Below are 14,415 nucleotides of genomic sequence, written 5' to 3' on the forward strand. Positions count from 1 at the left end.
GGTACCCTTGTATCAATACACGATTCGACAGAAGAACTACTTAACTTCGGCGTAGTCTTACTAGATAAAGTGATCCCACCAATCATGCCCAGAATCCAGCACTAATAACTTTCCATCTTTTCCGGTCAGAATAATGTAGTGTTGGCTTAAGACTGCCCAGTGAATGGAAGGATGGATGGACGGAGATAACGAATTGGTCTGCTCGGTATTATCCCTGGCAATTAGTCTGGACAACTTTGATGGAAGTCGTTTTTTCTTAGAAGAAAAGAAGAAGGGTATCACTCTTGCAATGTCTTCATAATTTAGTGCTTTGCCGTACTTGTGATAGACTATTCTGCCAAACACAGACAAAACACTTATTAAAAAATTGTAGGCAGAAATTTTACTTCAAATATTGATCAATTAAGACGGATCCAAGCTTTTCAAATATAAAGTGTCTTGTCTGACACAATTTAATAAGGTGTGTGTCTGTGGGGACGGTGGGTATTTTAATCCTCTCCTTACCAACAAGAAGAAAAACCGTTCCAGTCATTACAACATAACCAGCAACTTAAAAAAAAAAAAAAAAAAAAAAAAAAACCCAACAAAACAAACAAAACAAAACCGAGACTTCATTTACAGTCTTTTTATTAATATGATTCTTTTTCTGAACAAAATTTTACATTATACATGCCTATTTGTCTTTCAATTGATAAAAATATAATCTCCCACAAAAATCTATTTTTGTATTATTTCGATAGAAAGTTTCTGGAAAAATCGTGAAAATAGCTCGTAAGGAGAAGGTTAATCTATCGACATTAAAATTTGACGTATCTAATAGTTTTCATGCCAAAATAAAAGAATGTGTTTTTTCTGCGTACGGCAGCAGCATTGATAGAGTGATGGAATCCATCTTAGCGATTCCCTGAAATGTGTGGGTCAACAGTGCTGTCGATAAAGCCCAGAGAGAAGAATGTCTTCTATATAAGGGGAGGTAATAATATAAAACGATGTGCAAATTTGTTTTTCTCAACGCTTAAAATATGGGAGTAATTTTTACCTTTAATAGCCTGGATGGACGGCCATCAAGTATTTCTCTGTCTGTCTCTCTTTCTCTCTCTCTCTCTCTCTCTCTCTCTCTCTCTCTCTCTCTCACTCTATTTCTCTCTCTCTCTCACACACAACCATTCTCTCTTCACCCCCGTTTTCCCTCCAAACATACATACGCATACACTTCTTTATATTCTCTTTGCTTCTACATTTTGGGGATGGATTTTGCATTCTATGAAATCCTCTTTAAGGAAGCAATTATCCCCTATATTTCATTGAGTATATTTATGAAAGTGATAAGAAAAACTGAGAGAAAAAAAATGCATTTTTCATAATTCTAAAAATAAGCAAGATAAAATTGGAGACTGTCTCATCTGCTTTTTTTTTTAGTAGAATGAATTATATACGAGATACCAGTCGCTTGGTGTTTTGTTTGTTTGTTTTGTTTTGTTTTGTTTTTGTTGAGATTAGAATTCTAAAGTTATTCTATTTAAGGATTTGTCTTTTTGTTGCAAAAACACTATCAAGATAGTTGGCTATTTTCATATCAGAATATAAGCATCGTTAATACTTTCATCTTGTACACTAACTTTCTGGCAACACAAACCATTTCGTCTACTGTAGTTTGACAACTTTAATCAACCTTTGTTTTACGATCTTTTAAATACTAAAAATCATTTAATTTATAAAATGTGGCACAATTTTTGAACAGAACCAGTTCCAACTGGTCAGTTCCTACTCGTATAATATTCCGTTGTGTTGTTTAACGGTTACATAATATATTTTCTTTATATGAATTTATACATAATTTGATATGATTAAGAAGCAGGCGCGGAAGAGGGGGGGGGGGGGATTCTAAAGCGTGCTTTATTTTTTGTCTACCACCAGAGCAGATAATCTCTCTCTCTCTCTCTCTCTCTCTCTCTCTCTCTCTCTCTCTCTCTCTCTCTCTCTCTAAATCCTTTCATTGTTCATTCGCGCCCTCTGCTTCATGACAAAGTATGTGGCAACAGCTGATTTAAATAACATAATAGGAAATTATCGCATTGTACCGCTTTCTCTCACTAGCACAGATCTACATTGTTCTTAACCCAATCGTTATTATACTGATATACTCTTAGAAAACACGTATTTAAAATTTTGGCCAGAAAACTCGTCCTTCAAACATCGATCGATTAAAATGACCCTCATCTTGACAAAAAACTCTCAAACTTGGGACTTCGCCGAAGTCCCAGGTTTGAGAGTTTTTGCCAAGATGAGTGTCATTTTAATCAATCGATATTTGAAGGACGAGTTTTCTGGCCAAAATTTAAAATACGTGTTTTTTTTCTTCAGAATATCACAGTATAGTTTTAGGTCAGTGGTGTAATGATTCCTGTACGAACTGCCACACATATATTATCTTGTAATGAAAAAAAGAGATTAAGAGTCCCACATCTCATTAATACCCGCAATGCAAATGGGGTGAACATTAATTATGAAAAGTGAGCGGAACAGGCACTTATGTTGATAATAACAAAAAATAAATTGAGTAGGAAAGTGCAAGAGGACAATAGAGAATAAAAAGACCTGCCTACTCGAAAATTTGAAAATTCGTAATCTTTTGGAGATTGTGGTCACTATATTTAGAAAACTTCAAAAATCAACAATTTACTCACACAAAGATTAAATATTACTTTAAAATAGTCTGGCATCAACTTTCATTTTCAATAAGTTTTGATGACTAAGAGATGCTCATGCAGTTCAGAATTTGGAGCCCAAATTTCGTCAATCTACGATTAGAAATCTGCTACGTGAACAGAAATACAAAACAAAACATAACCCCCCCCCCAAAAAAAAAAAAAAGAAAAAAAAAGACAAAACAAAAGATAAAAACGAAAAAATATACAAAACAAAAACAAAACAAAACAAAAACAACAAAAAAACAAAAACAAAAACAAAAACAAAAAAACAAAAAAACAACAACAAAACAAACAAAAAAAACTAAAAAAGACCAACAAAAATATAAAGAACAAATATCGACTTAACCCGAAGTTGCAATCCGGCTCCTTGCCTGTGTGAGTCGAGTTTTCTACCAACTGAGCTATCGATACCCTCAGTAAACAATAAACATAATATTCTTTAAGATTCTAATTTTTGATTCACTGACTTTAAAGACTTTTTGACAACCATAGTCGCAAAAAAAAAAAAATAAAAAAAAAGACTTAAAAAAAAAATGGAATGCGTGGTATCCCTCAGTCCTCTAGTAGATTGGCGGATGCAATGATAACAGCGTTCAAAGTGAGAGTATGTCCCATTGATCTGCAATGACAGAGAAGACATCGTTTTCCGAATGTTGACATTTCTAAGGCAGACCTGTCCACTCGAATATTTGAAAATTCTTAACTTTTTTGGAGATTGTAGTCACTATAGCTAACTTAAAAAATCATCAATTTACTCATTTAAAAAGGTGTAAAATCCTTAGATTAATAAAGAATGGCACCAACTTTTATTTTCAATAAGTTTTCATGACCAGGATCTACTCATAAAGTTCAGAAATTGGAGCCTAAATTTCGTAAATCTACGAATTTTTCGTAATAATAGGTAGGTCTGCTCCGTGGACAGAAAAAAAAAACACCCGAGAAGCAAAAAGCAAACAAACATCGATTTAACCCGAAATAGCAATCCGGCCCTTTCTATGTGTGAGGCGAGTTTTCTACCCTCAGTAAACAATAAACATATTCTTTAAGATTCCAATTTTTGATTCACTGACTTTAATTAAAGACTTTTTGACAACCATAGTTGAAAAAAAGAATAAAAGGAATGCGCGGTATCCCTCAGTCCTCTAGTAGATTGGTGGATGCAATGATAACAGCGTTCAAAGTGAGAGTATGTCCCATTGATCTTGCGGTGACAGACAGCGAAGACGTCGTTCCCCCGGAATGTTGACATTTCTTGAAGAACGGGACTAGGGGGAAAATGAAAAGGTGTCCCAGTTTGGACTGAATCGCAGGGATTAGATTTCTCGGTCACATTGGTCCTTCATCCCCGTAACTAAAACACGACTTCATAACAGCCATCATCCCCATCCCTCCATAGAATTGACAGGATTTTTAATCACGTTCCGTATTTATTCAACTTCGTTGGTGTCAGTACGACGTACACCAACAGAACACATTTTTAAAATCATTCTGTCCAGAAAACGTTTACGTCGATGGCTTATCCAGTTAGAAATAAAATAAATTCCTTTATTCAACCCCAAGGGGAAATTTGTCTTTAGGGTCTATCCCAAGGGAAGACTGGAATAACCGAGGTGTCAATCGCATATATATATATATATATATATATATATATATATATATATATATATTATATATATATATATTTAAAAAATCAAACCTGGTAGTTCTCAAAGTCATCCATCGAGTCCCAGGTTTGAGAGTTTTTACCAAGACGAGGGCTATTTAAATCGATCGATATTTGAAAAGCGAGTTCTCTGGCCAAATTTTTAAATACAAGCTTTTCCAGCATACGGTAGTTAATTGGATATTTGACGTATACTTATTTAAAGGTCTGATAACCCAAATTATTCTGGGGTCATTCTTGTAATGGCAATACTCTCTAATCAACACGAAATATGGTCCGTTACAACAATGTTAGATCGAGCGAGCTCACTATTGAGTTTAGTTATTAGACCTGCAAATAACATTATATGAACACAGCGTCCATATTTATCAACTAAGATGACCCCTAACTTGCCAAAAAGTCTGAAATTTAAGAATTTTTTAAAAAAAGAAAGATTTCTTTAACAATTCCTTTAAAGCGCCAGGTTTTTAAAAAAGTTAGGCGTCATTTCAATCGATATCATACTTCTGATTTCGATATTCAAAGTTTCTGTCCATAATGAAAATAATATGTTTCGTCATCTCACAATTGGGTGTAGAAATAAGGATGGTAACCGGAGATGAGTCTATTAATGTCTACCGAGACGATCATCGAGATGTCGTCAATTCAAGAAAGCGAACGCGGAAAATGTCAAATGTCTTCTTTTTCCCCCATTAAACCATCACGTATTTTTTTCTTTTCTTCATCTTCTTTTTTTATCCCAAAATGTCAGATAACAATTAAAGAGCGATTGTCTGAAATCGCGAAAGATTGTATTGATTTATAAGACGCATTTTAGAATTTTGGATGTTGGAGTTTGCCAAGCGAACATGAAACGTAAAGCTTCCGTGCTACGGTTTATGGTTTTTGCGCAGAATTCTTCGTTCATCACGGACATAAACATTGAGGTTTTGAGGATGGCCAATGTATATATATATATATATATATATATATATATATATATATATATATATATATATATATATATATATATATATACTTTATTCAAAGACATAAGGAAATTGCAAATGTCGTCCTCCCGTCATCAATGCAGATACCCTCAACTTGAGATCATTGCTTTACTTGGTCAAGTTACACATAGTTTTGTGTGTTTGCAAGTTATATCCGGCTGGCGAATGTTGTGAGTTAAAAAAAAAACCCAAAAAATTAAAGCATAGCGTCAACTGGTCTTGGCGGCTAGTACGATGTCGTAATACGCTTTAACAGTCATGACGTCACTTCCCTCGAAATGACGCATGGCAACTTAGTAACTCTAAACTATCGGAACAATGGCGGACGCCCTTATGAAATATTTCTCCGACGAGCATAAAAGCGTATCCAGAGGAAAAAAAAAACCCCATTCTAAATCTGATCATGTTTTGACTTTTACACATTCTGATCACAAGACATATTATGATAAGTTCTAGCCAGCATGAAGAATAAAAGGTACCGATTTTCTTTGTTTAGAACCATGATGGCCGCCGTTGCTGGGAGACGTGACATCAGACTATAGAATCCAATTACATTTTATCGCTATGGTGTAGACTGACGACCTGATTGGCAGCAATGTTGTCTCTGTCGAAAAAAAAAACATTATGTAAAAGTGCATCACACGTATAATTCCTCTTTCTCTATGTTTAGATTTGCTAATGGATTGGAGCCCGTTATAAAGTACTTTGAGTATATTAAGTCGATGTTTGTCTATATCTAAAGGCAGAAGTTCTTTTTTTGATTCGTGGGTTCAAAGAAGATTTTTCTTTTACATATTGTACCATAAGTTATATCATTCTATTCTAAAACGTATATCATGAAGTCCAATTAAGACATTCCCAATTAATTAACGATAAATCGGGCAACATTGAAATAGTGATTTAATTAATCAAAGTTTGCCGTCGTCTTTGATTCGATTCAAAGCGTAAGAAGAAAGGCAAAGCACACAGAGAAAGCACACTTGACCACCATAGTTGACCACCCAAGAAGCCTCGTTTTCGAATCGCTGAAAAGAAGTGTAGTACGCATGAGCTGACAAAACAACTTTATTATTTTGGCCAGAAAAAAAAACAACTTTTTACATCGATATATTAAAATGAGCTCCAATTTGCCTAAATCTGGTTCAACGGAGACATAATGAAGTCTCATATTTCAGACTTTTTGATCTTAAAGTTGGGCATCATTGTCTCTGTCGAAAAAAAAAAGTAATTTCCCCCAACAGGCGTCATGTCTCGTTCTATATGTTACGTGTTGCTGTTGGTCAGGGACCCCTTGTAAAGCGCTTTGAGCACTTTAGTGGATATTGCGATATATAAATGCTTTAGGTTTATCGTATTGAAACTATTGATGTATGGAATAAAATTTTTCTGGCTAAAATGAAAATAAAACGCGTTTTGTCACTATACTTCAATGTAACCAACTACGAACACTGAAGATTTTTGAGTATGTTTGTTGAAAAAAATCCACACAAACATTAGTGATTCAAAGACTGTATGTATGTGTGTGTGTGTTATAATCGAATCTTTTGGTAATGTACACAAATCATTACCAGTCACCACGAATCGGCCTCCGTGCAATATGTTCTTTGACGTTGTTATTTGTATGTACTATCTTTTTTGGTGTAGAGCTTTGATCTTCTTCCATTCAATAACGAGCGGCTCAAATCAAATGCAGGCCTATTTAACTTCAAAGACCCTTAAGTTTGTGGATCAGCTTTCTTGATTTTGTATTAGAAGATCATTGAAAAAAAAAAGAGGGATGGGAAAGGTAATAAATTACCGCTGTGATATTGGAATAATATTATTTTGCATAATTAACAAAAAAAATATGATCATCTGCTTTTCGTAACTTTATTGAAATAATCTGAGTAGATAAAGAAATGAAGAGCTCAGGGGGAAAACGGCAGACTCAATTTCAGGTTTTAGAATAGGTGGGGGTACATATGTATGTATATTTAATATATCTTTCATAGAATGTTATATTACTTAGCATTTTTAGATATTAGAATTTATCTACATTGTTAATTATTAATTTTCAACAGAAGGGTTCATATCTTAAAATTGTGTATTTAAATTTGAAAAATTAATTTTTCAAAAAATTAAAATGTGACTCTGCCGTTTTTTTCTCTCCTATGGTTTTCAAATAACTGTGTTGTTAATCTTAAAAATATATGTTGTTAACAAGGCGGTACACGAAGCACATTTTATATGAAACATTGAATTACACAACGAAAACAAAAGACAAACAAACATTTGAGTTGAAAGTAATGACAAAAAGCAAAACCAAAAAAACCCAAAACAAACCCCCAAAAAAACAAACCCCAAAAAAACAAAACAAAAAAACCAAAAAAAAAACCACACACACCAAACAAAAAACCAAACAAACAAAGAAATAAAATTTAAAAAAAAACAGCAACAACAACAACAAAAACGCTCCAGGCTTATTGTATTTATGATAGCGCTCTCTATTATGTCTTTGCGTTGTTGTAACGCTGTGAGTGAAAGTGTGTACACAGAGTCAGAATAAGCTTTGGGTATATTCGTCACTGCATACCGAGCCAGATTTTCCTTGTTATTTTCACAGATATTACCACTATATTCATTTCAAGGAATTTGCAATGCTCAATATCCTCCACAAAGCTTCATTAATTCATACAGTAAGCCATATTGAACCAAAGTCTCAATTTATACTGTACACGTTGACTGCAAGGGTCCTTTTTGTACAAATACTCTTGCAACATTTGTAACTAATAATAGCGGGTACTTATTCATACTGGAGTTAACTGAGGTAACCTGTGTAATGATACAAGGTGGGGACCAGGGTTTTCGGCCATTATCACCCAACAGGTCGATGATTTGGACTTCCGGATGCTATGTGGAACGGTGTTCCATACAGACGGACCAAAATGAGAAAAGGACCTTGTCCCGATTTTGTACGAATGCGTGGGATCGCCAAACGGGTGGTGTCATTGGAGGAAGGGAAAGATCAGGTTGTTGAATACTTCTTTAGTGGTTCTGTAAGGTAGTTGACACCTCTGTTATGACAAATTGTTCGAAACATTTCAAAACTCTCAAATGTTAAAATGAGCGAGACTCAAAACAATTTTCTAGTCATGAGCTTAAACGACACTCTTTTTCCTGGCACCAAACGTTAATACTCCAGTCACAGAAATCTGCCAAAAACGATGACCTAATGCCATCAACTTAACAAAAACTCGACAACAAAGCGACTGATTTATATCTTGTATATCCCAATCTTGTGGTTTGAGGTTTAGTGTTATCCGTGAATGACAATCGAATTCCACACAGCTGGGAGACATACTGAATCCATTGGCACTCACCACTTCCTGTCTATTTGAAGACGTACTTGAAAAGTTTCGCTCTCTATCAGTGAATTTTTCCTTTTGCTTTTCAGCCTCAGTGGTTGGTAGACTAGTGACTCGTTTGTTTGTTTGTTTGTGTTTTATATTTTAGGGGATTTTACAACACTTGCGACACTTTTAGGTAATGTCAACGCCTCTTAACGGGAAGAGGACAGATTAATGCATTTATTTTTTACTCATCGACTGGGTATTCAAATGTTGTCAAGATTGTTGATGTCAGAGACTTTGATAATATTAAAGAGTCAAATAATTTAGATCTGCACTGACTGTAGAGATAGAGCAGCCAAGAAAATGTCTGACGAAGAGACCGGGTTGACCTAGATCAAAAATAGATCTAAAAGTGTTATGACTTGATAGTCTTACAATTTCATAAAAGTGCTTGGACTGCCCGGCTTAAATAGCAGCTTCTGATTGTCTTCTTGATTTTCATCATCATCGTCAACATCTTCTTCTTCTTCTTGACAAATCAAGCACCTGTATCATTAAGCGCGTTTGCTAGATTTTATCATGTTCAATGCGATTTACAAGTTTTACTACTCCTTACTCTTATCGGGCAACACGGTACCAAATTCCCATGCCATGCAGTACAAATCACTTGTCATGAGACTTTCCCAGTCACTATATAAAGCAACCTATCGGGGTGGTCCCGATGGCTCAGTTGATTAAGCGCTCACTTCATACGCAAAGCGATCGAGATATTAATTCTGGGTGCAAGTGAGATTTAATATTTTCTGACCGGACCCCTCTATCCACTCAGCAGTGATTGGGTAGCGAGTGCTCGACAGTCTAAGCTTATAGCCAAGTATTCATTCATACCAGAGTTGAGTGAGGTAACGTGTGTAAAATGCCTTACTCAAAGACACAACTCGGGAGCCATAAATGACAAAAATTTTATCACTCCGCTTCAATGCTCTGTTGGTGAAAACGACAAAATGTCTCGGAATAGAATATTAGATAAATTGAACTTCACCTGTAATGGGTTAACATACGAGACATACCCGTGTCAAAACAGCCCGTGGGTTAGATAGCGTCACATCACGTTATGACACAGTCCCGCGACAATCACACCGAAGCGTTGCTGGTCTCATTTCGTGATTTGGGTTTTTAGTTTAAAATTCCAACCCCCAACATTTCCCCTGTTAAATTCCTGAACTCAACCAAAACCCTCACTCACCCACTCTCTCTCTCTCTCCAACTTTTCTCTTCTCCCTCTATTTTACATATATATCCACCTCACCCCTCCCCCTCCCCCACATATATTCACTTACACCTATGCTTTATACACTCCCCCCCCCCCTCTCTCTCATTGTTTTATTCTCCATCTCAAACCAAGTTCTGTGTTCGGTTACTTATGCAAAGTCGAGTTTGGCTTCCCATCAAGATTATTATTATTATTATTACTATTATTATTATCATCATCATCGTCATTATTATTATTATTATTATTATTATTATTATTATTATTATTGTCACTATTATCATCAATGTTACCATCATCATCGAATATCACCATCATCACGGATTCTTACTACCTTTACCTTTCGACTTGGGATTCAAATTATGTCCATTTTTTAAATGTAGGAGACTTTGATAATATCAAAATTTACTTTTTAAGATAAGTATGTCGAATACCATTTTCCATTTGTAACGCCTACACAAAATGTCAACAGGAATTTTTCACCATGTCAATGTCGAGATCTTTAAAGATCTGAAAAAAAAAACCAAACAAACTGTATGAAACAGCGCCAGACAAAGCAGAAAGAAAAATACAAGAAAATAAAATCGTCCCGACTGGGGATCGAACCTCAGACCCCTCGATCACAATATACACCCTAATTTGTCTCAATGTTCTTTATAAGTATAAGCTTAGATCTTCACATCATGAATCATAAAAGCAATGCTATCACTCTAATAATTCTATGTGGTCTGTGGTATGGCACTTATCTTCGGACTGGAAGGTTCGGGGTTCGAGTCCGGCTCTGAGCGGCGTATAGTTGAGCTCTTGGAAAAGGCTCTTTACTCAAATATTCTCTCACCATACTCACGTTTAAAATGAGTGCCTAACCGATTACAGCGTTGTTACTGTCGGGAAACAATGTAATTTCGCCTAAAAAGCGTTATGTTTCGTCTTACATGTTGCTTTTGACTTGTTACCTCTTATAAACCGCTTGGAGCACGTATAGCAGACATTGCGCTAAATAGATTCTCAATATTTTTTTTTTAATCTTAAGAGTACGGAGTTAAACAGAGGGAACTTTTGTGTATTTACTTATACTAACCAAATAACAAATGGTGGGTTTGATTGAAGCAAATATAGATACATAGCGGCAAAACTCCCATTAGACATCGCGAGTGTTGGAACAGCAAAAATATAATACATAAGCGTATTCATGTATCCATTACATAATGGTCAAATTATAATGGCTGACATTCACTCTTACCGTTTTCACTGACTAAACTCATCTTTTAAATTTTTGGCCAGAAAATTTTTATCTTCACATATCGATAGTTGCTGATGACGTCCAACTTGTCAAATAGAATTTGAACTCGAGATAATACAGGAGTCTTATGTTTAACTAGTTTTGACAAGTTTGAGATCATTTTAATCTATCAATTCATTACTATTCAGAACTAAAATTTTTCTAGCCAAAATTTTATTATTAAAAAAAAAATGTTTTGTCGGTGATGTGCAGCCTTTGGTATTGACAGAGTTGGTGATTACGATGTACCAGATAATATTCAAATGGTTAGACTCGTATGTCAATAAGATTGATAGATTTTACCACGCAATACTATGCTAATTATACTGTCTCTGTCTCGGACTGTATGGATCTCATTAACCAGATACTCATCTCTATATGGTAAAAATAATATAATAACGCACTGTATGTAGAAAATCTGATTAAGACTGCCAGTTTCATTTCAGCTAAAATATTACCCACCGCGTCAAAATAGGCTTATATCGGAGTGAACTTCATTAAAAAATTTGACTTTATCCATCTCCCTACAAAAAAGTCAAAATGGTCGGTAAAGTAGAGAGTTAAAGTCAAAATGGTCGGTATGTGGAGAGTTAAAAGTCAAAATGGTCGGTATGTGGAGAGTTAAAAGTCAAAATGGTCGGTTTGTGGAGAGTTAAAAGTCAAAATGGTCTGTTTGTGGAGAGTTAAAGTCAAAATAGTCGGTTTGTGGAGAGTTAAAAGTCAAAATGGTCTGTTTGTAGAGAGTTAAAAGTCAAAATGGTCGGTATGTGGAGAGTTAAAAGTCAAAATGGTCGGTATGTGGAGAGTTAAAAGTCAAAATGGTCTGTTTGTAGAGAGTTAAAAGTCAAAATGGTCGGTATGTGGAGAGTTAAAAGTCAAAATGGTCGGTTTGTGGAGAGTTAAAGTCAAAATAGTCTGTTTGTGGAGGGTTAAAAGTCAAGAATGGTCTGTTTGTGGAGAGTTAAAGTCAAAATGGTCTGTTTGTGGAGAGTTAAAGTCAAAATGGTCTGTTTGTGGAGAGTTAAAGTCAAAATAGTCTGTTTGTGGAGAGTTAAAGTCAAAATGGTCTGTTTGTGGAGAGTTAAAAGTCAAGAATGGTCTGTTTGTAGAGAGTTAAAGTCAAAATGGTCTGTTTGTGGAGAGTTAAAAGTCAAAATGGTCTGTTTGTGGAGAGTTAAAAGTCAAAATGGTCTGTTTGTGGAGAGTTAAAAGTCAAAATGGTCTGTTTGTAGAGAGTTAAAGTCAAAATGGTCTGTTTGTGGAGAGTTAAAAGTCAAAATAGTCGGTTTGTGGAGAGTTAAAGTCAAAATGGTCTGTTTGTGGAGAGTTAAAGTCAAAATGGTCTGTTTGTGGAGAGTTAAAAGTCAAGAATGTTCTGTTTGTAGAGAGTTAAAGTCAAAATGGTCTGTTTGTGGAGAGTTAAAAGTCAAAATGGTCTGTTTGTGGAGAGTTAAAAGTCAAAATGGTCTGTTTGTGGAGAGTTAAAAGTCAAAATGGTCTGTTTGTGGAGAGTTAAAATTCAAAATGATATGTTTGTAGAGAGTTAAAGTCAAGAATGTCGGTATGTGGAGAATTAAAGTCAAAATGATTGGTAAAGAAAGTGTTAAAATCAAAGTTAAAGTACAAATAAACTTAGTTATTATCAGCCAGCCACATCCTCAGACTATCATAAAGTGTTTATTATTCTTAATTTAAATTTTCCCTTATTTTTGTGCTGTTTCATTTTAGCTCTGCTTTGATTTTGATTGGAAAATACCACCATGGTCGGTAAAGAAAGAGTTAAAGTCGAAATGGTCTGAACAGACAAAGTTATTAAAATCAAAACAACCAGAATCAGAATTTTTTTTCTTCTTAAGTTTAAGAAATAAATTCCGATAGACCTCAATAGTCCATTCTTTTTAAAATATAGGGTTGGGGTTTACATCGACCGTGTGCCATTCATGTTACATTTTTGCCAACGAACACAGAATTACTGGCAAATCTGAAAATTATACAACTATTTTACAGTAATAGATTGATATATCTAGAATAACTTGCAAACCTTTCTTTTTTTTTCTTCTAGATAAAGGGTGATTCTATCACCCGAAGACTCGAATGGTTATTTAGAATTTAGAGTATTTGCTAGGGCTCGGGAATGGCCGTCTGGGCACCTTGTTGATTGCCAGGTTCATTTGCGCGCACCTACAGACTTTATTAGCGGACCGATTTTATTGTCGATGGCTCAAACGATTCGTCTCAATCTATCTGTGTGTGTTAATTTCTACAATACAGAAGTATAATAATTATAACATAATACCTATTTGAGAGGATTTGTCACAAATGTGTTTTACTTCAGACATGGATGAATTCAGACGACTCCGAAATTGTCAAAAACTCTTAAACCTGATACTTCCAAAAGAAATGCCAGGTTTAAGAATTGAAAAATACCAAAATCCATCACAACATCACATGGGTTATATGTACTTATTTCGATATCATTATCTTTTTCAAACTTACATGTACACACACACACACACACACCCACAGACACACAAACACACACACACACTGCCATCCCGGGTAAAGAAATTAGTACAAACTCTGAAACACAATGTTTTTTCATGCAGTTATCGGTTTATTTTCGATGCATATAAAACAATAAAAAATGAAACACAAGGACACACCCTCAGACCCCAAACAAAATTAAGCAAAACAAGCAAACAAAAATCAATTGACAAAAAAAAAAAAAGAAATAGGACCCCCCATTGCCCTCCCCCCTTAAAAAACACAAACATAAAAACAAACAAACAGAACAACCCAGACCAAATACAATTTATAAGTGTTAAAAACTGCCGAATATGATATAATTGATGTAGAGAGGCCTCACATATAAAAGATAACTAAAGCATACCTATTGCTTTATGTGTCGCGAAAACAGAGACATAACACCAAGCTCTTATAGTCAAAATTGATATATAGAAATAATAGCAGTATGTCCATATGACATCAATGAATACATCTTATTAAAAACAAAAAACAAAAAACAAAAACAAAACAAAACAACAAAAAAAAAACCCCCAAAAAACAAAACAAAAATTAAATATACAGACAACCAACCCCCCCCCCCCCCCCAAAAAAAAAAAAATAAATAAAATAAAATAATCTAGTCAATAAAACCCAAATACAAACATA

The sequence above is a fragment of the Berghia stephanieae genome, chromosome 1, assembly GCF_034508935.2.
Source record: "Berghia stephanieae isolate SIO BIC M18660-M18661 chromosome 1, UCSD_Bste_1.3, whole genome shotgun sequence".
Lineage (NCBI taxonomy): Eukaryota > Metazoa > Mollusca > Gastropoda > Nudibranchia > Aeolidiidae > Berghia > Berghia stephanieae.